General features: G+C 35.8%; 1 protein-coding gene across 1 annotated transcript in view; it reads left to right on the top strand.

Annotated features, from left to right (window-relative positions):
• LOC115216696 (endoplasmic reticulum aminopeptidase 1) overlaps positions 1-24,319 on the top strand; it is a 1,296,444-nt gene that overhangs the window by 600,282 nt on the left and 671,843 nt on the right. The window lies entirely within an intron of this gene.

Raw genomic sequence — 24,319 nt, 5'->3', positions numbered from 1 at the left:
TCACCTATATATATACATATATATATATATGTATTTGTGTGTGTACATGTATTTTTTATCAAAACTGAAATGAGGAATTTATCTCACTATTTGAGTTTTAGTCCACTGTGATCACCAGGTGAAACACCTGGAGATTGCAGTAGCATGAAGCACAAATCATGAGACAGACTCTCAGCTTCAGTTTTAATTAAAAAAATTATCCTCTTCAGTGTGTATTGAGTGCATTTTTCAATCAGTTGACATTAAGTAACAAACATACACATATATAAATCTCTGTCTGTCTGTCTCTCTCTCTCTCTATATATATATATATACATATGTGCATGTGTATATATATATATATATATATAATTTCAACAATTGAGGGTAAAATTAATTAATTATTAATCAATTTCACCAAGTATTCAGTATGCAAAGGGACCATTTAAGGCGAATTCAAATTATTACATTATATAAAAGGGCTTAGTAAAATAAATTACTTTGCCGCATACTGAACTCATTAGAAATAGCAGCTAAAAAAACTTTTTTTAAACTATTTCTAATACTTAAAGAAAACCTCTCTCATATAGTGTTTGCGCAATTCAACTCATATATATATATGTCAGCATAACATGGGCTGAGTGGTGTGCAAAACGTTCCCATTGCAACCCCAAGATTCTGAGTTTGATCCTATTTCATGACATCATGTGTGAGTGTCATAATCAAGGTATCAGTTGACCCTTTAAGGTCAACTGATACCTTGTGACTGAAAGTGGAATCTGTATAGAAGTCCACCAAATGGATTGTATTTGTGATTCAAGTCTACATCCTTGTCAAACACTGTGTCACTCTGATTCAACAAGAGAATTCCATGAAAGTTACATGAAACTATGGTATACTTAACCTGCACATTAATTCAGGAACAGTTTACATCAGCTAATTTCATTTCCAAAGCATTGGCTGGCCTGAAGCTACAGTAGAAAGCATTTACTTAAGATGCTGTAGAGTGAGACAGAACACTAGACTACAAGTTAACAAAGTGAACAGCATATTCATGCACCAATGCCTGTTCGTACACATATGCACACATGTCATCTATATGTGTATATATGTGTGTATGTGTGTGTGTGCGTTTGTGTGTGTTTGTATGTATATAAGTATATTTGTGCATGTATATTTATATCCACACAGTGATATACACTTGTGTGTGCGCATGTGCATATATTTTTTAGGTGATTACCACAGTCCCTCCAATACACTTCATTGTATCTGAGGAGAAAATAAATTGATTTCTGAAAATTCTATGTCCATTGACAATAAAAACTATCAAAGGAGATGAATTTGGCTCCTTTTGATGGTGTAATGAATCCGTTTAAATTACATCAGGGATATATTGTTTGCTCTACCCACCCTCCATTCTTTTCACCAACACAAAAGTGTTTTGGAATGTTTCCTCCACCCAAGTCAAAATACTATTCTCTGTTGTCAGTTTAATCAAATTTGCTTTTTTTCCCCCTTGCTATTCATTTCTATTTCAAAGCCCTCCCTCTCTTATTTATTTTCCAGTAAGCACTGTTGGTCTTTTATCTCTGTAAAATTAACCCCTCAGACAAAATAATCTCCTTTTTGAAACAATTTTTTAAAATCTCTTTGCTTTGTGCTATTTTGTTTATTTTAGATAATGCCCGATATCAATACTGTTTTATTGAAGTATCATACTAATCCTTTATCTTGCTTCCACATCCACTCTTTTATCCCCGCCTTTTTTTTTTAATAAATTCCTCCCCTAAGATTATATGAAACTAATATTGTAGACTCCGATAAAGGCGGGTTTCATGATTTTGTTTCACCCTCTGCTTAATGTTCTGTCAATTTGTGCTTCATTTTATTACAACTACCACTCTAAGTTTATGACAAACGTCACTTAAGTTTATGATAATCTTTACTTTACTTTATAGCAAATGCCTTTTAAATATATTTCAAATTCTACTCATATTTCACACTGCTTTATTTCCATTTTCTTCTATTCGACTTGCTTCCTTTTCCTAAATTTTATGTCCAGTATCTTGTATTTCATTTTTTCATAATTTGTTATATTCACCATGTTTTTACCTGCACAGATCCACTTTCAAATTTCAGAAATGCCATGAAAGGATGATTTCTATAGTTATTGTAAACTTTAATTCTTGTATCTGAATGATGTGCTACTTGAATGGCTAATGTACCATTTTACAGACATGATCAGTTATGCACATTAAAACTAATGCATATACGTTGCGCCATACTACCTCCTAACACCACTTTTCTACCACAGATATAATTATCAACTCTTTATTATTTCTTACATTTCAACATAATGGAATATTCTTCTAGCTGGTCTTCAGTCATATTTAGCTCAATATACGCATTGTTTTTATTATTTTTTATCCTATTACTTGTTTCTCTCATTGCACTGAGACAATGCTGAAGCACTGAGTTCAAGGGTTGCAGGAAATTGTATCAAACCCTTATTTCAATCTGGCATTTATTTTGTTAACCTTTATTTATTGAATGGTTATGTTACCCCATTTTTTACTGACATAAAAGGCTACAAACCCTGGTTCGCATATCCTAGCTATAAAAACATGCAGTCATACATATGCACATGTAATACAGGGTGCCCCCAAAATCCTCCTATATATCACAGGCTGACAAACATTTCAACAGCAAACACATGGGGTACACCACTCCAAACCCTGATTGTAACTAAATTACACCATTATCATTTGCCTGACTTCCCTAGCACCATATCTACAGCTGTTTTAAATACAAGGGGTTTTCTCTTATACTCAGTATGTGTGTGTGAGTGTATATTATATATAGACATACATACAACATCATAATCATCATTTTATGTCTGTTTTCCATGTTAGCATAGGTTGGATGTTTGACAAGGTCCAAAGGATCAATTTTGACAAGATTTCTGTGGTTTATGCCCTTCTTAATAGAATGCACAAATACACTTTATAGAGTGTATTTGTGCATTTTCATGGTTCCATCACTCATGAGTTTGGCTTGTAACCTGCAAGACTAAAGAGGCCCTTGAGGATAGGAGACAAGGTGGTTGATTTAAGCAATGTGTTAAAGTTTTATAGGAGATCAGTAAAACATTCACTTTGTGTGGTGAAAATTCATATTTGCCTTTCATTTTACATACGTTGATAGTGGAAGCTAGTGCAGTGCTCAAACAGAGGTTAATATGGGGATGACAAAGTTTCAGAATGCATCATAATGTTAACAAGTCTAAGAAGTGTATAGAAGAGAGTCCTGGGACAGAAGAACCCAGGAGAATGGTAGGATAGGTTGTAAAAGTGTTGAAAGAGAGTGAAGTGAATATAAACATTTAGTGCAGGAGGCCAGATTTGTATAAGGGATGAATGTTGTGAATAGTGAACAGGAGCAGGAAGTGAATATGAGTGGGGTCAGTATGAATGTGGACTGGATCAGTTTCCTTCTGATCAAACAAAAGAAAAAGGTACTACACAGTAAGATCAATCCTGAAACTATGTAGTTATGTATGGAAATTCTAAACCACATAGCTATATCAGCACTCAATATTTGTATTCAAATACTTTACCTAACACTTGTTATCTGATGATTTGTATTCAATGCCTTCAGGAGCCAATAACATCAGTCACTGCCTTTCAAAACAAAATCAACTTCTTGTTGCTTCCCAATGCTTCTGGCTGCCACTCTTTGTGTTTTTTACTTTAAGGCAACTGCAGTATGCCATACTCATAGTTATTTCTTCATTAAGGTACTATACTTATTACAAATGATAAAATCTGAAACTTACATAATCTTTGGCTATTCATTTGTTGTCTCTTCTTTTCACATTTAAATCTATGTGACCTACTACTAGAAACACACAAAGAATCAGTGAAACATGTATTACATATACTTCTAATGGGTATATTATTCTGCTTGCTAAAAAATACATATATATTTATTTGTACACATTCAGTGTATAATAACGAAAACTTGCGCTAATGATAGTTCTGTTATGTGTTTGCAAATGTTAGTCAATTTTCATAAGAAACTGAGATGTTTGATAAAATAATAAAACACTTTTAGTAAGATGATGATGATGGGAATATAACTTAAGTAAAAATTGGATCTTTTGTAAAATTATAAAGAAAGGTTTTAATTTCAATGTAAATACTTTTAAAACTGGACTTTTTGTATTAAAGAATCTGTTTTTTTATGTTAGTGTAGACTGGACAGCGGCAACAATTTATGTCCATATGCTCTTCATTTGTCTACCTTTACCAGTTTTTATGATAAGGGAATTTTTTAATCAAACACTCATACATAAACACATATACATCATCATCATCATCATTTAATGTCCGTTTTCTGTGCTAGCGGTTGGACGGTTTGACCGGGGTCTGGGAAGCCAGGAGGCTTCACCAGATTCCAGTCTGATCTGGCAATGTTTCTAAAGCTGGATGCCCTTCCTAATGCCAACCACTTTGTGAGTGTAGTGGGTGCTTTTTACGTGCCAGGGGAGGCTGGCAGCAGCCATGATCGATTGGTGCTTTTTACATGCCACTGGCACAGAAGCCAGTCAAGGTGTCGCTGACATCGGACATGTTCGGATGGTGCTTTTTACATGCCACCGGCACAGGTATCACAACTACAATTTCCATTTTATATTTATTTTGATGTTGATGTACTTGACTCAATAGGTCTCCTCAAGCACAGCAGGTCACCCTACGATCCAAGGTAAGCACAGCAGGTCATTCTGCAATCTAAGGTACTTTGGATGGGCTGGGGCTATATATATATATATATATATATATATATATATATATATATGTATATATATATATGTTATATATATATATATATATATATATGTATATAATTATTTATATATATATATGTATAATATATATGTGTATATATTATATGTGTGTGTGTGTTTGTGTGTCTGTGTTTGTCCCCACCAACATCGCTTGACAACCGATGGTGGTGTGTTTACGTCCCCGTCACTTAGCAGTTCGGCAAAAGAGACCGATAGAATAAGTACTGGGCTTACAAAGAATAAGTCCCGGGTCGATTTGCTCGACTAAAAGGCGGTGCCCCAGCACGGCCTCAGTCAAATGACTGAAACAAGTAAGAGAAAAGAAAAGAGAAGAATAATATATTATATATATATATATATATATATATGTGTATATATATATATATATATATATATATATATATATATATATATATATATATATATGTGTGGTGTGTATATATATATACATATATAATATACATATTTATATATTACTCTGAGTTTCTCGTTGCCGTTCATCAGACAGTTTTTGCTAAACTGTCTGATGAACGGCAACGAGAAACTCAGAGTAACAGATTTGTTGAATTTTCTGCTGCTTAAAATAAAGCATATTACTCTACCACTGGTATTTGAGTACATATTTATATATACATATATATATATATATACATATACATATATTATATACATATATATATACATATCATCATCATCATCATCATTTAACGTCCGCTTTCCATGCTAGCATGGGTTGGACATATATATATATATATATACATATATATATATATAAATATATATATGAAAAAACAAGTACAAAATAGAAAATGCTAAAATAATTTTATAGTGAACATTTCAGTACCGGTTTCGGTCATTTGAGACCTTTTCAACTGTAACGATTAAATAATTAATTTAGAAAAATTAGAAGAAAAGTTTTTTAAAAGAATATTTCTATAGTAGTGTTCAGATTTAAGTGGCATTCTGCCTTTCTCTGACTCCCTTGTTTGCACTTGTGTGTTCGAGGTAGTTGTGAGCTCTTGGTAGGGTAGTAGAGAGAAGGCTGGTGGGGAGGAAAGGGGGTGGGAGAATCTGGGAGTGCCCTGATGGTCGTATTTTGAATGGTCAGTGGCAGCTGGCAGTCTCAGTTCAATTCAGGAGAATATTTATATTGACAGGCTTCTTTATAGAATTAGCGTAGGTGTTATACTAAAAAACATTAGTGACAAACTTAAGGGGTAGGGGGTGGAGAAGAAGAAGAAGAAGAAGGAGAAGGGAGAAGGAGAAGATGACGATGATGGTGATGGTGGTGATGATTATGACGACGATGATGATGAAACGATGATGATGAAGAAGAAGAAGAAGAAGAAGGAGGAGAAGAGAAGATGGTGGTGATGATGGTGGCGATGATGATGATGCCGATGATGATGATAACGATGATGATGAAGAAGAAGAGGAAGAAGAAGAAGAAGAAAAAACAGAGAAGGGAGAATATGAATGTAAATATAGCTATGAAGGGGCTGATTAGTAATGGATTCTATGAGTGTAGTATTTGTGTGTGTATATATATTTTTTTCTTTTTTTCTAAGTTGAGGTATATTAATTGTTTGTCGTAGACCCGTTAAAGTGGCTTGTATTTTGTAATAAAGAGATTTCTTTCTTTACTTCGTTGTCTCGAGGTTGTATCGTCCCTAAATTGGTAGAGGGGGAAAATTCTGAAGTTTGGTGTTTTTTGTTGGCGCAAGTATCTATGTGTTGGCTAAAAGCTATTTTTCTGTTTTGGGGAATTTTTATCTGGGATCTGTGCAGGCCCATTCGTTTACGCAAACCATTTTTTGTTTGGCCTATGTACTGCTCTTGACACCCGGAGCAGGTTAGTGAGTATATTAGGTTCTCCGAAGCACATGTGAAGTTGCTTTTCACTGTAAAACGTTGTCCCTGTTTGAAGGAGAACTCAGAACCCTCGATTAGATAGTCGCATATCCCGCAATTGGGTCTTCCACATTTTTTTACTGTCGGCTTCTGTGTTGAAGAGTGAATTCGGGCTTGTGTAAGGAGACTTTTCATGGATCTAGGCTGTCTTTTGCTTTTTATGATCGTGTGTGTTTGGAGGATTGTGTTCATTCTGTGGTCTTTTTTTAGGAGGGGTATGTTGTGGAGGATGGTGTCGAAGGCTTCGTTATTGAGAGGGTTGTGTGTGGAGATGTATGGTAAGGCTTTTGGTTGTAAGTTTTTCTTTGATTTGGGATGTCTCAGTTCCTTGATGTTAAGTTGAAGGGCACGTTGAATGCATTTGTCAATAAGTGAAGGTGGATAGTTCCTGGTGATTAGGGTATCTTTTAGTTCTTGTAGTCGTGTGTCTCTGGTGTTTGCGTTAGAGACTATAGTGCATATCCTTTTTGCTAGATTGAAGGGGATTTCATCCTGGTGTGTCTGGGGTGGCATGAATTGAATGGAAGATATTGCTTAGAGTCTGTAGGCTTATAGTATATGTCTGTTTCTATTATATTATTAGCTTTCTTAATGAGGATATCGAGGAAGGGGAGTTGTTGTTGGCTATATTCCATCATGAATTGGATGTTTACGTCCAGTCCGTTTAAAATTTTCTGGAATTCTATGAGTTTTTCTATATTTTTATGCCAAAGGATGAAAAGTCATCTAGATATCTCTTCCAGTTGTTTTCTATGTAGATGGAGAAAGGGCTGCCATATCTTTCTAGAACCTTACGATACAGACTGATCTCTAGGTATCCTATGACTAGGTTGGCAAAGGAGGGGGCCATTCGTGTACCCATCGCAGTCCCCGATTTTTGTCGGTAGAAGTTGTCATTGAAGGCGAAGAATTATTTTCCAGGATGAATTTAAACCCCTTCTATCACAAATTCTTTTTTGATGCGGTGTGGTAGTTCGTTGGCGTGATTCCTAGCCAGAATTGGATTGCCTCTAGTCCTAGGTTGTGGGGGATATTGGAGTAGAGGTTGACTACATCGAAGGATACCATATGGTGTTTTTGTTTATAGTATTCGGTAGGTGATTGAGCATATCTAAGTCGTCCCTTATATAGCTTTTGACATGTTTGAGGAGTGGTTTTAACAGGGTGTCTAAAAAGTTACTGAGGCGGTGGGTTTCGCATGCGGGACCTGCTATTATGTTCCAATTTGAGGTCATTAGGATTAGGGACTTTAATTATTTTTTTACTTTTTTTTCATATATATCAACTCGTGTGTTCCTTTTCACCCATATACCATCATTAACCCACACGAGATACAGAAAATGCCGACAAAAACAGACACAATCACCTCCATAAACGAAGAAATACTGAAAGAACTCAAGAAAATTAACACAAATTTGTCAACTTTTTTGAACAAATTCGACTCGACACTTCAACCCAATCGAGAGAACAATGAAGAAACAGATACGAAAATACACAACCTCCGAAATTGTCGAAAACCTTGGAAACTTATGCGAAACAATTAGAACATTTTCTCTAACAACGCTAACCAAGGACCTCCAAAGAGTCAATATATGGGATCAATACTCTAACAACATACCAAATGAAACACCACATAATACCACAATGGAACAAATCACTCAGAGATAGAAAGTTCGCCTTTTGAAGATGATCCAAAACAACAACAACGGATATATACGAAAAATGGCTCAACGGACCCCGTTAATCCTCCCACGTAATTCCAGTTCAAAGCTATTACAGAAGAACCTGAAACACAAGACCCTCAGGGAGAGAATGGCACTGGAAAAAATGAAATGGAAATAGAACTTCTGAAATTGAGAGCCCAAACGAATGAGGATAAAATAAAATCCACCGATGAAGATATCAACGAAGAAATTCGCAAAATGACCCAAGGCCCAGATCAAGAGAAGTTCTCAAAACTATGGAAAGAGGACTGTGAAAAAGAAGAACTAAAATCTCTCCAACGCTGGAGAAAAGCGCCACTTGGTTCTCAGACTATGAAGCCGTCTTTCAAACAGAGCACGCCTCCAACAACCCTTTCCAGAAAATAAGAAAACCAAAACAACACCCAAACACCGATACACACCTCTCTAAAAATCGGAACCTTCACTACTATCAAAAAAAGAATACAGGACCTAACCCTAACTCTGTAAGCAGCCAGCGATACAATATCAGGAATACCCCCACTTCAAGCAGAGAAAGGATAAATCAACACCCACAGCATAGACACTGCAACCTCATCCCCACCCAAAGGAGTTACCAACGAAATCTTCGTCCCATTAACCGGTTAAACAACCATGCACAACAAACCCACACCACTTGCAATGATTACCAAGGAAGGCCTCCTAGAACACCACACCCGAATATGGGATATCGGGATGCTCTCCTCAATACTGCTCCAAGAACACACGCCATAAATCACAACAGGAGACCCCTAATCAACAAAGAACAACTATATACTAGCTACCGTCCAACCACCACGCATTCATTTTTTAGACCCAATACGCAAACACAGAGACACAAGATAGCACCAAACAAGCAGGAGGAACCAAAAGTAATAAAAATTATTAATCTAACTCACAAGGAACTAACAGCAAACCAAATAAACATACTTTCCAAAGGACTCAAGTTTACACCCACCCCACAACACCCCAACTACAATGAATGAAAGAAGACATCGCAGAATTCTGCAGAAAATTAAGACTTACTGAGGCTATACGATAAATACAACGAGGACGAATCGTTAGCCAGAAATAGAGTAACTACACCCCCTCGAAAGGTAAGAATAAAACACTTGATGATTTCTGTGACCACATATCAAATTACCCATATCAACATATGCACAAACAAAAACACAAACCAAACTTCAGCAAAAAAGAATGGGCTGAGTTGAACAAATTAAAACTAGATAAAACAATAACAATCAAAGAGGCCGATAAAGGGAGTGCTGTTGTCTTAATGGATACGACATTTTACATAACTTTGGTACTTTCTATGCTGGAAGACACAACATACTATGAAAAGGCACAAAACTACAGTCAACAAAAAATAATGAGGGAACTAAAATCCATATTAAACCCATACAAAGCAGGGCTAACCGACAAAGAATATGATTATATGACCAATTTCACAAGTAAAACTAGCCAATTCTACGGTATACCTAAGATCCACAAAAGTGAAAAAATAAGCAACGCATGCAAGATAGCTACAGACAAAATAATTAAAGTCCCTAATCCTAATGACCTCAAATTGAGACCCATAATAGCAGGTCCCGCATGCGAAACCCACCGCCTCAGTAACTTTTTAGACACCCTGTTAAAACCACTCCTCAAACATGTCAAAAGCTATATAAGGGACGACTTAGATATGCTCAATCACCTACCGAATACTATAAACAAAAACACCATACTGGTATCCTTCGATGTAGTCAACCTCTACTCCAATATCCCCCACAACCTAGGACTAGAGGCAATCCAATTCTGGCTAGAGAATCACGCCAACGAACTACCACACCGCATCAAAAAGAATTTGTGATAGAAGGGGTTAAATTCATCCTGGAAAATAACTTCTTCGCCTTCAATGACAACTTCTACCGACAAAAATCGGGGACTGCGATGGGTACACGAATGGCCCCCTCCTTTGCCAACCTAGTCATAGGATACCTAGAGATCAGTCTGTATCGTAAGGTTCTAGAAAGATATGGCAGCCCTTTCTCCATCTACATAGAAAACAACTGGAAGAGATATCTAGATGACTGTTTCATCCTTTGGCATAAAAATATAGAAAAACTCATAGAATTCCAGAAAATTTTAAACGGACTGGACGTAAACATCCAATTCATGATGGAATAGCCAACAACAACTCCCCTTCCTCGATATCCTCATTAAGAAAGCTAATAATATAATAGAAACAGACATATACTATAAGCCTACAGACTCTAAGCATATCTTCCATTCAATTCATGCCACCCCAGACACACCAGGATGAATATCCCCTTCAATCTAGCAAAAAGGATATGCACTATAGTCTCTAACGCAAACACCAGAGACACACGACTACAAGAACTAAAAGATACCCTAATCACCAGGAACTATCCACCTTCACTTATTGACAAATGCATTCAACGTGCCCTTCAACTTAACATCAAGGAACTGAGACATCCCAAATCAAAGAAAAACTTACAACCAAAAGCCTTACCATACATCTCCACCACACAACCCTCTCAATAACGAAGCCTTCGACACCATCCTCCACAACATACCCCTCCTAAAAAAAGACCACAGAATGAACACAATCCTCCAAACACACACGATCATAAAAAGCAAAAGACAGCCTAGATCCATGAAAAGTCTCCTTACACAAGCCCGAATTCACTCTTCCCACAGAAGCCGACAGTAAAAAAATGTGGAAGACCCAATTGCGGGATATGCGACTATCTAATCGAGGGTTCTGAGTTCTCCTTCAAACGGGACAACGTTTTACAGTGAAAAGCAACTTCACATGTGCTTCGGAGAACCTAATATACTCACTAACCTGCTCCGGGTGTCAAGAGCAGTACATAGGCCAAACAAAAATGGTTTGCGTAAACGAATGCCCTGCACAGATCCCAGATAAAAATTCCCCAAAACAGAAAAATAGCTTTTAGCCAACACATAGATACTTGCGCCAACAAAAAAAACACCAAACTTCAGAATTTTCCCCCTCTACCAATTTAGGGACGATACAACCTCGAGACAACGAATAAGTAAAGAAATCTCTTTATTACAAAATACAAGCCACTTCTTAACGGGTCTACGACAAACAATTAATATACCTCAACTTTAGAATAAAAGAAAAAAATATATATACACACACAAATACTACACTCAATAGAATCCATTACTAATCAGCCCCTTCATAGCTATATTTACATTCATATTCTCCCTTCTCTGTTTTTTCTTCTTCTTCTTCTTCCTCTTCTTCATCATCATCGTTATCATCATCATCGGCATCATCATCATCGCCACCATCATCACCACCATCTTCTCCTTCTCCTCCTTCTTCTTCTTCTTCTTCTTCATCATCATCGTTATCATCATCATCGTCGTCATAATCATCACCACCATCACCATCATCATCTTCATCTTCTCCTTCTCCTTCTCCTTCTTCTTCTTCTTCTTCTTCTTCTTCTTCTCCACCCCCTACCCCTTAAGTTTTGTCACTAATGTTTTTTAGTATAACACCTACGCTAATTCTATAAAGAAGCCTGTCAATATAAATATTCTCCTGAATTGAACTGAGACTGCCAGCCGCCACTGACCATTCAAAATACGACTATCAGGGCACTCCCAGATTCTCCCACCCCCCTTTCCTCACCAGCCTTCTCTCTACTACCCTACCAAGAGCTCACAACTACCTCGAACACACAAGTGCAAACAAGGGAGTCAGAGAAAGGCAGAATGCCACTTAAATCTGAACACTACTATAGAAATATTCTTTTAAAAAACTTTTCTTCTAATTTTTCTAAATTTAATTATTTAATCGTTACAGTTGAAAAGGTCTCAAAATGACCGAAACCGGTACTGAAATGTTCACTATAAAATTATTTTAGCATTTTCTATTTTTTACTTGTTTTTTCATATATATCAACTCGTGTGTTCCTTTTCACCCTTATAAATATATATATATATACATATATATATATACCTATATATATATATATACATATATTTATATACATATATATACTAGCAGTATCGCCCGGCTTTGCTCAGGTTTGTAAGGGAAATACTATATAAGCATTTTTAGAGATGTAAAGTATAATGGCCATCTCAATATGGCTAACCACAAAGGGGGGGGTGTGTTACTTTAGCTTTTTACGTTCTGAGATTTAATAATAAATTTTTGAGAGTTACTTACTTCCTTATATATGCCAAAAATGCATTAAATGGGAAAAAAATTTGATGGTAAATTTTTTTTTTTAAATCGTAGACTCATTGTAATGCCGCTAATAACCCAGAAGGGCCTCGATATGAATCACGACTATAAGATACCCTGTTTTGTTAAACTACACCACCGCAAAATTTGGAGTAGCTAGGAATCTAAATCGTAGGAGACAGACAGCACACAACCTTACTTTTATATATAAAGATATATATATATATATATACATGCACACACACACACAAACACACATATATATATATATAGAGAGAGAGAGTTCTACTCTGCTTGCATTAACACACCAATACATACATACATACATACGTACATACACACACATGTACAATGGGCTTCCATTACAGTTTTCCATCAATAATTCTACTGAAAAAGTATTGGTCAGTCTGTGGCAATAGTAGAAGCTACATGCATGGTGCTGTGCAGTGGAACTGAACCTGACACTATAGGGTTGCAAAACGATCTTTTCCTAACTGCACAGCCATGCCTACACCTAGCATCAAGAAGATTAATCATTTGAATCAATTTTATTACTTTCAGACAGCTGAGTCTCTGATCTTCTTTTGATTTCTTACTAAAGTTTTTTACTTCCATTGCATTGATAATACCTGTTGAAAAGTAACAATATTCCTATTTCCCAATTGCCTTTCCCTTACAAACCTGTCATTCTCACAAAAAAAAAAATGGCAAAAAAAAAAGAAGAGACAAAAAATGCCTACAAACATCACTTAGCCAAAGTGAAGTACAGGCATTACATTCACTTCATGGTTGAATGGTTTATGTTAAAAGAAAGACCATTCTATGGTGAGGCATTATATATATATAGTAATTTATATAAATTGCTTAAATTTGCAATAAAATCTAAGTGTGGTTCACAAGACAAACATGCATAAAGTTATTGATATAAATTTGAAGGTGTGTGGCATAGCAGTTGGGGAGTTCAGCTGATGACCATAAAATCATGGGTTCAGTCCCAATCCCAAGCAGCACATTGTGTCTTTGAGCAAGACACTTTGTTTCACATTGCTACAGTTTACTTAAGCGTAATGAATACCAGCAAGATGCTGGTGTAATCATTCTCTCACTATCTAAAACAATCTGAGTATTCACTGGATCAAGAGTGAGGGGTCCAGGAAGATGTCTGCTTCTTAACTAAAAAGACATCTAAAAAGAATTAGTGAAAGCAAGGTACGTGCTACCAAGTCGTACTCACTTGCAAGTGATGATTAGCTGCACATAAGCTGAAATGGGAAATATCAAATGATTGTGGAATGGAGCCAGAGTTTTGAATAAATTATTCTACTAGGTATTGAGTCCTTTCTTTTACTTTTATATCCAATTATATATATATATATAATCATTGTCATTATAGAGTTTGATAGTTCTCATATTAGCTTAAACCTTATGCAACTGTATTTGCAATAGATTACGCTGTTCATGTGTTTCAATTAATTTTTAAATAATTAACAATTTGGAGGTTTAAGATCTTCATTACTGAAGCGTTGTATGCAATGTAACTTATCAAAATGAAGGTTGGTTGCCAACTCTGCTCCATGGAGACATATGAAATTCTAAGGCATAGAAAAAATAGGAATTTGTTAAATAACCGTATAGAATTGGGTCCATCTTGTATTCACGCAAAAATTAAGACTCTCTTACTCTTTTACTCTTTTTCTCTTTTTCTTGTTTCAGTCATTTGACTGCGGCCATGCTGGAGCACCGCCTTTAGTCGAGCAAATCGACCCCGGGACTTATTCTTTTTATAAGCCCAGTACTTATTCTATCGGTCTCTTTTGCCGAACCGCTAAGTGACGGGGACGTAAACACACCAGCATCGGTTGTCGAGCAATGCTAGGGGGACAAGCACAGACACACAAACACACACACGCATACATATATATATATATACATATATATACGACAGGCTTCTTTCAGTTTCCGTCTACCAAATCCACTCACAAGGCATTGGTCGGCCCGGGGCTATAGCAGAAGACACTTGCCCAAGATGCCACGCAGTGGGATTGAACCCAGAACCATGTGGTTGGTTAGCAAGCTACTTACCACACAGCCACTCCTGCGCCTAAATATTTTAAATAAAAATCGTATAGAATAATCGTATGGAGCTAGGTCTATCTTGCTTTTACTAATAAAGCAAAACTCTAATATATTTTAAATAGATATCTGCGAGCTCTTACACTGTGGTTCTTTCTTTCTAAATGTACCTGGTTTGGAACACAAAGAAATAAATAGTATTTGTACGTTACCAAAAATTTTAATTGACTATATAGTTAATTTAATTTAATCTAATTTAAGTAACCCAACTTAGATCAAATAAGTTGCTAATACTTCTTAATTCTATTATAAGTTTAAATAAGTAATGCTACTCCCTTAATAATAGTATAAAGAATTTTCACTATGATTTTCACTTTTTTTGAATAAGCAATACTCTCACACCTTTTACTATAGAAATTAATTGACCTCTAGGTATAGACCTAAAGTCTGTCTTTGTATAAACAGTAACAATAATAAATAAATAAATTAAATGACCTCCTTTCTAGTATTGCACTTAAATCTCTTAATGTATTTTCCTCTATTGATAGCCTTTGATCCCTATATTACTTTCCCTTGTTCTTTATATTCTTATATCTGCTTTAAATCTGTAGGATTGGCAATTAACAGCTGTATGCTGGCCAAAAGTAATGTTTTCTTTTATAAATCTCAGATTCCTGCAAATCTAACCTAGATTTTCTGTCACCACAGAAATAGACTATTCTGTGTAGGTTGTGTACTTACACCCCTTTCATCTCAGTTGTCCCATAATGCTCTATTTGGACGGTTTTTCTGCTCCACTAAATTCTTTTAGCCATTATGATTCTAACATAGTAGTTTTGTGAAATGAACAGAAGTGTGATCGGCATCTTCTCATATATCAGGAAATTATACCCACTTTATTATGGATAAATTCATTGTCTCTGAGTATGAAATATCTCCTCATATCTCCGGAAATTATACCTACATTATTATGGATGGATTTACTTTTTCTATGAAGCTAACAAGCTTTTTTAAATCCTTTTATAAAACTGTGCATCATTAGAGAACTTTGGAAGTCTGCTTTCAATCTAAATTTGCTTTTTATAGAACTCTCTTCGATACTACATGAGTGTAGCCTCACCCCCTAGGATGTTTGGAAAACTCACATGTGTTTTGGCTGAATAGTACGGGACACTTGTATTTGCTGCAATATTTGCAGCTTTTAATAAAGCTGTTCTTTGTATGAAACAATTGTACTGAAAAACTAATCCATTCTTGTTGCTTTTTTCTTGTGTGTGTGTATATATATATATATATATAATATATATTATATTATATATATATATATATATATATATATAATATATATATACATATATATATATACAATATATATGTGTGTGTGTGTAGGTGCAACTGGCCCAGTGGTTAGGGCAGCGGACTCGCGGTCGTAGGATCGCGGTTTCGATTCCCAGACCGGGTGTTGTGAGTGTCTATTGAACGAAAAACACCTAAAAAGCTCCATGATGCTCCGGCAGGGGGTGGTGATCCCTGCTGTATTCTTTCACCACTCTTTCTCCTGTTGGCCTGGTCACTTAGCCAGAGGGGTGGCGTCATTCAAAGGCTAAAACAATGCAAACGCATTGTGACCAGCGATACATAACAACATCTGATGGTCTGGTCGGTCACGTGATTACGTGATATATATATATATATATATATATATATACATATACATATATATATACATATATATATATAAAGATTATGTTAGATAGTTTTAATATAAATATTAGCCATTTAAAAGAAGCAGTTTTGTAAAATAGAACTATAAATAATCATAGGTGGGTTGGTCCAAAAGAGTTTAAGAAGCTAGCATGCAGCAAACATAGGTACATCTTGAGTTTTTGACTATGAGGTGGTTGACCAAAGTCTTTGTCCTCAGGCAGTATCTCTTGGGAAAATCAGACTGATGAATCCCATACCACTCCTATGGAGTTGGATTCAATACTATAAGCCAACACATCTCTCTTGAATTTTATAATATTCCTGTTATTACAATATTACAATATTTAGAACAGTTTGCTGTTCCAATCCTATGTAACATAGAATGTCACAAATTAGCAAGGACCATACTTTCAGCTGCTTCTTGACCATAATATATAAGACAGAATTTAATGAGCTAAATTCATATTTTCTCATCTGAGATCATTTAATTCATGTCATTATTTCTAGTAAGAAAGCCATGTGCAACAAATCACCTCATTTCTCTTTCTACATACATCTCAGGTTGTGTAATTATGTGAAGAATTCATATTTGATAAGTCATGCTATTCCCTCTGGCTGGATGACCATCGTAATGCTAATCACAACAGTTGCATTGGAGGTGTCTAAATATTATGACACATATCAGTGAGACGTTCCCAAACATTTTCCTACTCAACTGTTCTTCATTGATTTTAGTTAATTATTGCCCCACTTCTTAATTGAGATTCTTACTTACATATACGTTTGTGTGTACATACATGTATATACATACATACACACATGAACACACATACATACATACACACACACACTGCAAACAAAACACATACACTACATATACATACACGCACACACACATACTTCAAACTACCAGTACCTTCTACTGACCATTGTCCTACACACATGTGTAGGTAGACATACACCAGGCAGCCACTCCTACCAAAATTCTTACTATAAATTTTTCCTATGACCTTAAAGGATACTAAGCCCAACCACACACATAGATAAACAGCCACAATCACACACACACACGTGCTATCATTACACACACACGTGCAATCATTACACACACACACACGTACTATCATTACACACACACACATACACAGACCTGTGCGCATGCACATACCCACACATACACACACATACCTCCTCTTGTACTTTTTCTTCACCCATTCCCTTCCAGTCATTTCAATATGTGACCGTGTGGGTATCATTGGCGATTTTCTTTCTCTGTCCTCCCTTCCTTGGACCTTCCCTTTTTCTATGTTTCTGACGAAGAGTTCCACTCGAAACGTTAAATCCTCCTTCTTTCCTTTCCTTTCCTGAGCGTCCAATAACACTATACTTATTCCATGTCCTCACGTTGTTGTTTTCTCTTTGCTCATGTTTGGATTAACATATATATATATATATATATATATATATGTATATGCATATGTGTGTGTATATATGCACATATACGAGGGACATTCCAGAAATTTTGAGATTTTTCAGGGTGTCATTTACTAATTTCCAACAAGTGCAAAACTAATCTTCTTAAAAGTAGGATCCTCTGACTTGAATACGTTTCTTGTAGCACACCAGCTACTTTGTGAAGGCTCTATGGAAGTCCTCCAAATTGAAGCTGTCCGGGAACAGTGTCACAGCCTCCCTAATCTTCAAAACAACTGTCCCTGAGGTTCGTCTTCAGCTTGGAGAACAACTAAAAGTTAGAGGGAGCAAGGTGTGGACTGAGAGTGGGAGACAGTTTTGACGTCTTGTAGTTGGATACCAGGATGCTTGTCACTGTGCACCCTGGGAACAAGATTTGTGCAAATTTTGTGCAAGTTCAAATCTTCACAAATAATTCTGTGCACAGTTGCCACACCAACTCTAAACTGTATGCTTTTTGTCTTTAGAGACATTCACTGGTCTTCATCCAGAAACCTGCAAATTTTCTCAACTACCCCAGATGTTTTGATGTCTCTATCCCTCCCACATCCCTCATCATTTCTGACCTCCTTTCTACTAAACTTGAACCCTTTGTACCTGTGAAAAAGTTTTTCTATAAGCAGTCTAGAGCATTTACAGTGTAAAATGCATTTTTTCAATCAATGTATCCCTCTTTATTTGTTCTCTACTTATTATTTCTTTAACTCTTCTCTTTCTAATATCTGCCTTTGACGTTGAATCTACTAAGGGTTTTTTTTTTTAAAAATACTTAATAACGTTCAGTTTATCATTTATGCAGCTATCGTAATTGTTATAATGTCTTGTTGTTGAGATAGGCTCTCTTTCTTTCCTGATGAGAAGATTGCATTTTACACCATTTATTCCTTTGGAATAAAATCAATGTTGTCTTCGAAACATATGTCGAAAGTAAAAGAATTTTAATAACATCTTCGTTCAACTAGGGATAGATGAGTGGTTGGTGAGATCTATACAAATCATGTACAGGGACACTACCAGTAAAGTGAGGGTTGGCAATGAGTACAGCGAAAAATTCAGGGTACGAGTTGGGGTTTGCCATGCATCAGTGCTCAGCCCCTTCTTGTTCATCATAATCCTCCAGGCAATAACAGAGGAATTTAAGACAGGTTGCTCCCGGGAGGTCCTCTATTCTATTGACCAGGTATGGAAGTTCCAGGAATCAAAGGGCCTTGCAGTTAATCTAGCAAAAACCAAAGTCTTAGCAAGCAGGAAGGCAGAAGAATCACAAATCCCTTCAGGTAGACAGCCCTACTCAATCTGTGGAAAAGGCATATGTAGAAACTCCATAAAACGTACCCAGTGTAAGCTTTGGATGCATAAGAGTTGCAGCAATAGAGTAAAGTTTACAGCGAAAATAGATTTTGTGTATGGAAGATGCACAGGTACAATAAACACCGAAAATGTACAGAAAATAGATTCCATCAACTGCCAGGTGGGTAAGATAGAGGTAGTAGATAGCTTCCATTATCTAGGTGACCAAGTTAAAAGTGGAAGGGGTTGCTCCGAGAGCATAGCTGTGTGAATATGAATAGGCTGGGCAAAGTTCATAGAGCTCTTACCTCTGCTGGCAGCAAAGGGCCTCTCCCTCAGAGTGAAAGGCGGATTGTATGATGCCTGTGCATGAACAGCTATGCTACATGGCAGTGAAACATGGGCTGTGACAGATCAGGACATGTGTAGGCTTGAAAGAAATGAAGCCAGTATGCTTCACTGGATCTGCAATTTCAGTGTGCATGTTTGACAGAGTGTAAGCATCTTGAGAGAAAAGTTGGGCATAAAAGGTGTTGGATGTGGCGTGCAAAAGAGACAACTGCACTGGTATAGTCATGGGATGTGTATGAACGAGGACAGCTGTGTAAAGAAGTGCCAGTCTCAAACTGTAGAGGGAATGTGTAGTAGAGGTAGACCCAGGAAGATGTGGGATGAGGTGGTGAGGCATGATCTTCAAACTTTAGGCTTCACAGAGGCAATGACTAGTGACCAAGACCTTTGGCAATATGCTGTGCTTAAGAAGACTTGTCAAGCCACATGGTCTCACGTTCAGTCTCACTGCATGGCACCTTGAACAAAATTTTTTTACAGCCCTGGGTCCACCAAAGTCTTGTGAATGGATTCAGTAGATGGGAAATTTAAGACATGTATATACATGAATCTATATGTGTCTGTGTGGTACTGTTTCCATGTTCTTATTTCATATAATAGTTGCAAAATGAAAGTTGTTGCATGCAAGTAGTGTCTTTCATTTCCAGTTTTCCCGGAGAACATATCTGATCATGGGGAATATTACCTGAAGTACTTAGAAACAGTTGAGAATTGGTGAGAGAGAAAGGGCAACTGAGCATAGGAAATATGCTTCAACAGATTCTGTCTGACCTGTGTAAGCATGGAAAAGTGGACAGTAAATGATGACCGTTTTGATAATCAGTAGAATTTTTTATCAATTTAATATGGTGGGCTATATATATAAAACATTTTGCAAAGCTATATGATATTATATGACAGTTCTGTTAATAATTTCTTCAGACTAGTTACAAAGGTAACACAATTGGAACCCAAATTTCCACACAATAGAATTGAACCCAAAACAAATTTCTTAACCATAGAGCCATACAGGCAGACACACACGCACATACACATATGCACACGCACTTTCATTCATTCATTTCGTTATTATCTACTTGATACAGGAGAATGAAGTAAAGCACTTTCCTAGGTATTGTTTGTAAAATTTTAAGAAATTCTAAAAGATATTTTTCTTTACAAGTTGCATATAAACATAGCATATCAAGAATGGCTGCAAAATATGTTAATTCCTATGAAGTTCATTGGTAGCTTGTTTTTAGTTTTAAGAAATATATTTCTTAGTACACTGTTCAGAAAGTATGAACTAAACAATTCGAAATCAAACCAAAATGGTAATAATATAAAGCAGAATGGGTAGGTGGTCAGGAGCATTTATTCTTTGCTGGTTTCTTTAATTCTTTCTCTAGGTTTATGGAAAACAAATTCTAAGAAGCCATAACTTACACTTCGAAGCAAACATAATAATACATCATACTTCTCTTGTATAATGTGTATATTTCATTGTGTGTGTATTTGTAAAAATTAGCGTTGTGAGGTTTTTTTGTGTATACATTTAAAATTAAGTATTATATATAAATGCATGCATATGTAAGTATATATCATGTATTTATGCATATACATATTTGTGTGTATGCACATATGTATGAATATGTGTGTGCACGTGTGTGTAGATATATATATATATATATATATATATTGACAAATAGGGAGATAGATAAATAAATACCATGAATAATTGTGTATGTTCATAAGTACATTTATATATTCACAAATATGTGAATGTATAATGTAAAAGCATGTACGTATGCCTGTATACATATGTGCATACTAACATACATACACATTCTTAAACACAAACACACATATATTGCTGTGAAGTGAATACATTCTCAGAGATTACAGCTGACAATCATACTTGTAATTTTCATTATGAAAGCACATTGTTTATTATATATGTGTGTGTGTGTGTATGTATATATGTATATAACTTATACAGATGTGCACACACATATAACACATCCTTACATTTGGAGATATGTATGCTTAATCAATTATTTAATACGTTTGTGTGCTGCTATATTATGCCCTTAAGCATATTTCATCTACATCGATATTTCCCTAGCTCTACCTATATCAAACATACTGTCTGACTATTGTAATTACCAAGTCAAATTCCTTTCTTTAGCCTTGCTTATGCTTAACTTGCATCCATATTTTTTTTGCACATTTTTTTGTTAACTCCAAACTTTTCTGTTCATCTTCAATTTTCTTTTCACATTTCCTTTTAAGTCATTTCACTCATGTTTTCAAAGAGATTCTCATTTTTAACCTGAATTTCACTTGATTTTCATTGAAAAATAATAACCACAGAAAATGAAATAAAGATAACAAAGGAAGTATGATACACCAAGCAAACAACAACAACCACACCATCTCTATTCTCAATTTCAACTTGTATTAACTTTTCGTTTTGTATTAGTTTCTAATCTTGAGAAACAGACCAAGTCCTAACAATGACAATCGTTTTTGCCTTATGGTAATAGGCAGACTAAGCTATGCACTAAATGATCTTTCCACTGAGGTTTATTACAAATCTTCCTTTCAACTTTTCTGTTTTAATTTACTCTTTGCCTGTTTTAAGAATTTTAAGCAACTGATAAAGGGTATATGTGTCTGCAATAAGGCATTTTTGTGTACCTAGTTTTCTTTGATTTCATTTCTTGTGTTCCATACTCTTCTTTTCTATTCTAGCCGCCTATTATTTAGGCAAAATGAAATTTGTATTTTTGTCTTCATTAAAGAAGGAAGAAATAGTACTTTGATCAGTTTAAGAGCATTCTAAGTCCCAAGCTATGCACTTTGTTTAAGGATACTTGCTGTATCCAAAGTTTTAAGTCCTAAAGAGGTTCTCAACCAGGGTCCATAGAAGATATTTTGGTGGTTCACACAACAAAATAGTAAATTGAGAATCTACAATAGTATTTTGAGGGCCCCTGAAAATATTTTACTTTAGATGTATGTACTGGTATCCTTTGAAAGAAACCTCTAAGTTTCTTTCTCTAACATCCTACATAACCTACATGAGTTAACCCATTTGTTACCAACCTGGCTGAAACTGGCTCTGGATCTGTAGCATAAATGTCATTTTTTCAAAATTTCTGAATTAAATTCGTCTGCCAATGCTTAGTCACAATTTATGTTCATCATTTTACTAAATTCTTTGTTATATCAAAAATAATTGAAAGGAAAGCAGAGCAACTCAAAATAAATACAGTAATGAAAGGGTTAATGTGTAAAAAATGAAAATAGGAATTTTGAAAGAAATTTCTATAAAACTAGTTTTTTAACATCGAATGGCTATGGAGGTCCACTACAATAAAATAGTAATCAAAGGGGTCCATAGATAAAAAATGGTTGAGAGCCTCTGGTTTAGGAGCTGATGTTCACAAGTTCAAATCTTATGGTGCTTAGTTTTGCCTTCCTTCCATTAGTCTAGAGTCATCTTCATCACAGAGATTCTCAACATCTCAATATCCTCCTCGTAGCCATCATCTACACCAGCACCATATTGGCATTTTTTCTCTACAAGGAGGAGTTGGATAGAAGTGTAATACCAACAAAGACCACTTTTGTCAGACCTGATTGCCTTTGAAAATCTTTCTTGATCCATCTGTATTATCAGCTCCTGTAATTCATAACCCTCATCTTCCTCTCCATCCAGCATGATTTATTAGTGTTATGTACATCTATCCAGCCACAGTTTGCATTTCCAGCTGCTCAGCCTTCTGTCTTGCAGATTAAAATTGAAATTCTTCAGGTCAAACTTAGCTGATATTTCATTTCACATATAAACATTGCCTAAACTGATTCACAAACACTACACTTCTTAAAATATGTCAGCTTCAGAAGAGAAAATGTATTGACTCTCTTTAGACATTATGATCACATTGGCAAACAGATCCCCTGTCTGGGATTGTGTTTCAAGTACATATGCAAATATTCTAAACTATATTAAAAAATTAAGAACAAAACCCAAAAGTCACACAGCTAATTAACAAAATAATTTCATTAGTGTTAGGCCACAACTATTAGTATACAAACAGTTTCTGCAACACAGTAATTGAGCATTACTATACATTCTAGCTGTATTTCTGTCAAACTCTCTCTCTCTCTCTCTCTCTCTCTCTCTCTCTCTCTCTCTCTCTCTCTCTCTCTCTCTCTCTCTCTCTCTCTCTCTCTCTCTTATTCTATCAGTCATTTTTTATGAACTTCTAGGTTACAGGGATGTAAACACACCAACACCGATTGTTAAGTAGTGATGGAGGGACAAACACAAGCACAAACACACACACATACATCGATATATATATATACACGATGGGCTTCTTCCAGTTTCTGTCTACCAAATTCACTCACAGGGCTTTGGTTGGCCCAAAGCTATAGTAAAAGGCACTTGCCCAAGGTGCCATGCAGTGGGACTGAACCCAGAACCATGTGCTTGGGAAGCAAGCTTCTTACCATACAGCCATGCCTGCACCTATAAACACACACACATGCACACACATCATGATTAGCTATGAGGAAAATATTACTTTCCTTAGAAACATGTAAGGAATGGCAAGAAGTGTCTGGCTATTGAAAAATCTGCCTCAAAAAGTTCTGTCCAACGTATGCAAGCATGGAAAGTGGACATTAGAATGATGGTGAGGACATGTGTGTGTGTGTGTGTGTGCGTGTGTGTATGTGTGTGTG

This window comes from Octopus sinensis, linkage group LG10 (assembly GCF_006345805.1).
Source record: "Octopus sinensis linkage group LG10, ASM634580v1, whole genome shotgun sequence".
Lineage (NCBI taxonomy): Eukaryota > Metazoa > Mollusca > Cephalopoda > Octopoda > Octopodidae > Octopus > Octopus sinensis.
The sequence above is the reverse complement of the archived record's forward strand: the minus strand, read 5'-3'. Positions and strand labels throughout refer to the sequence as shown.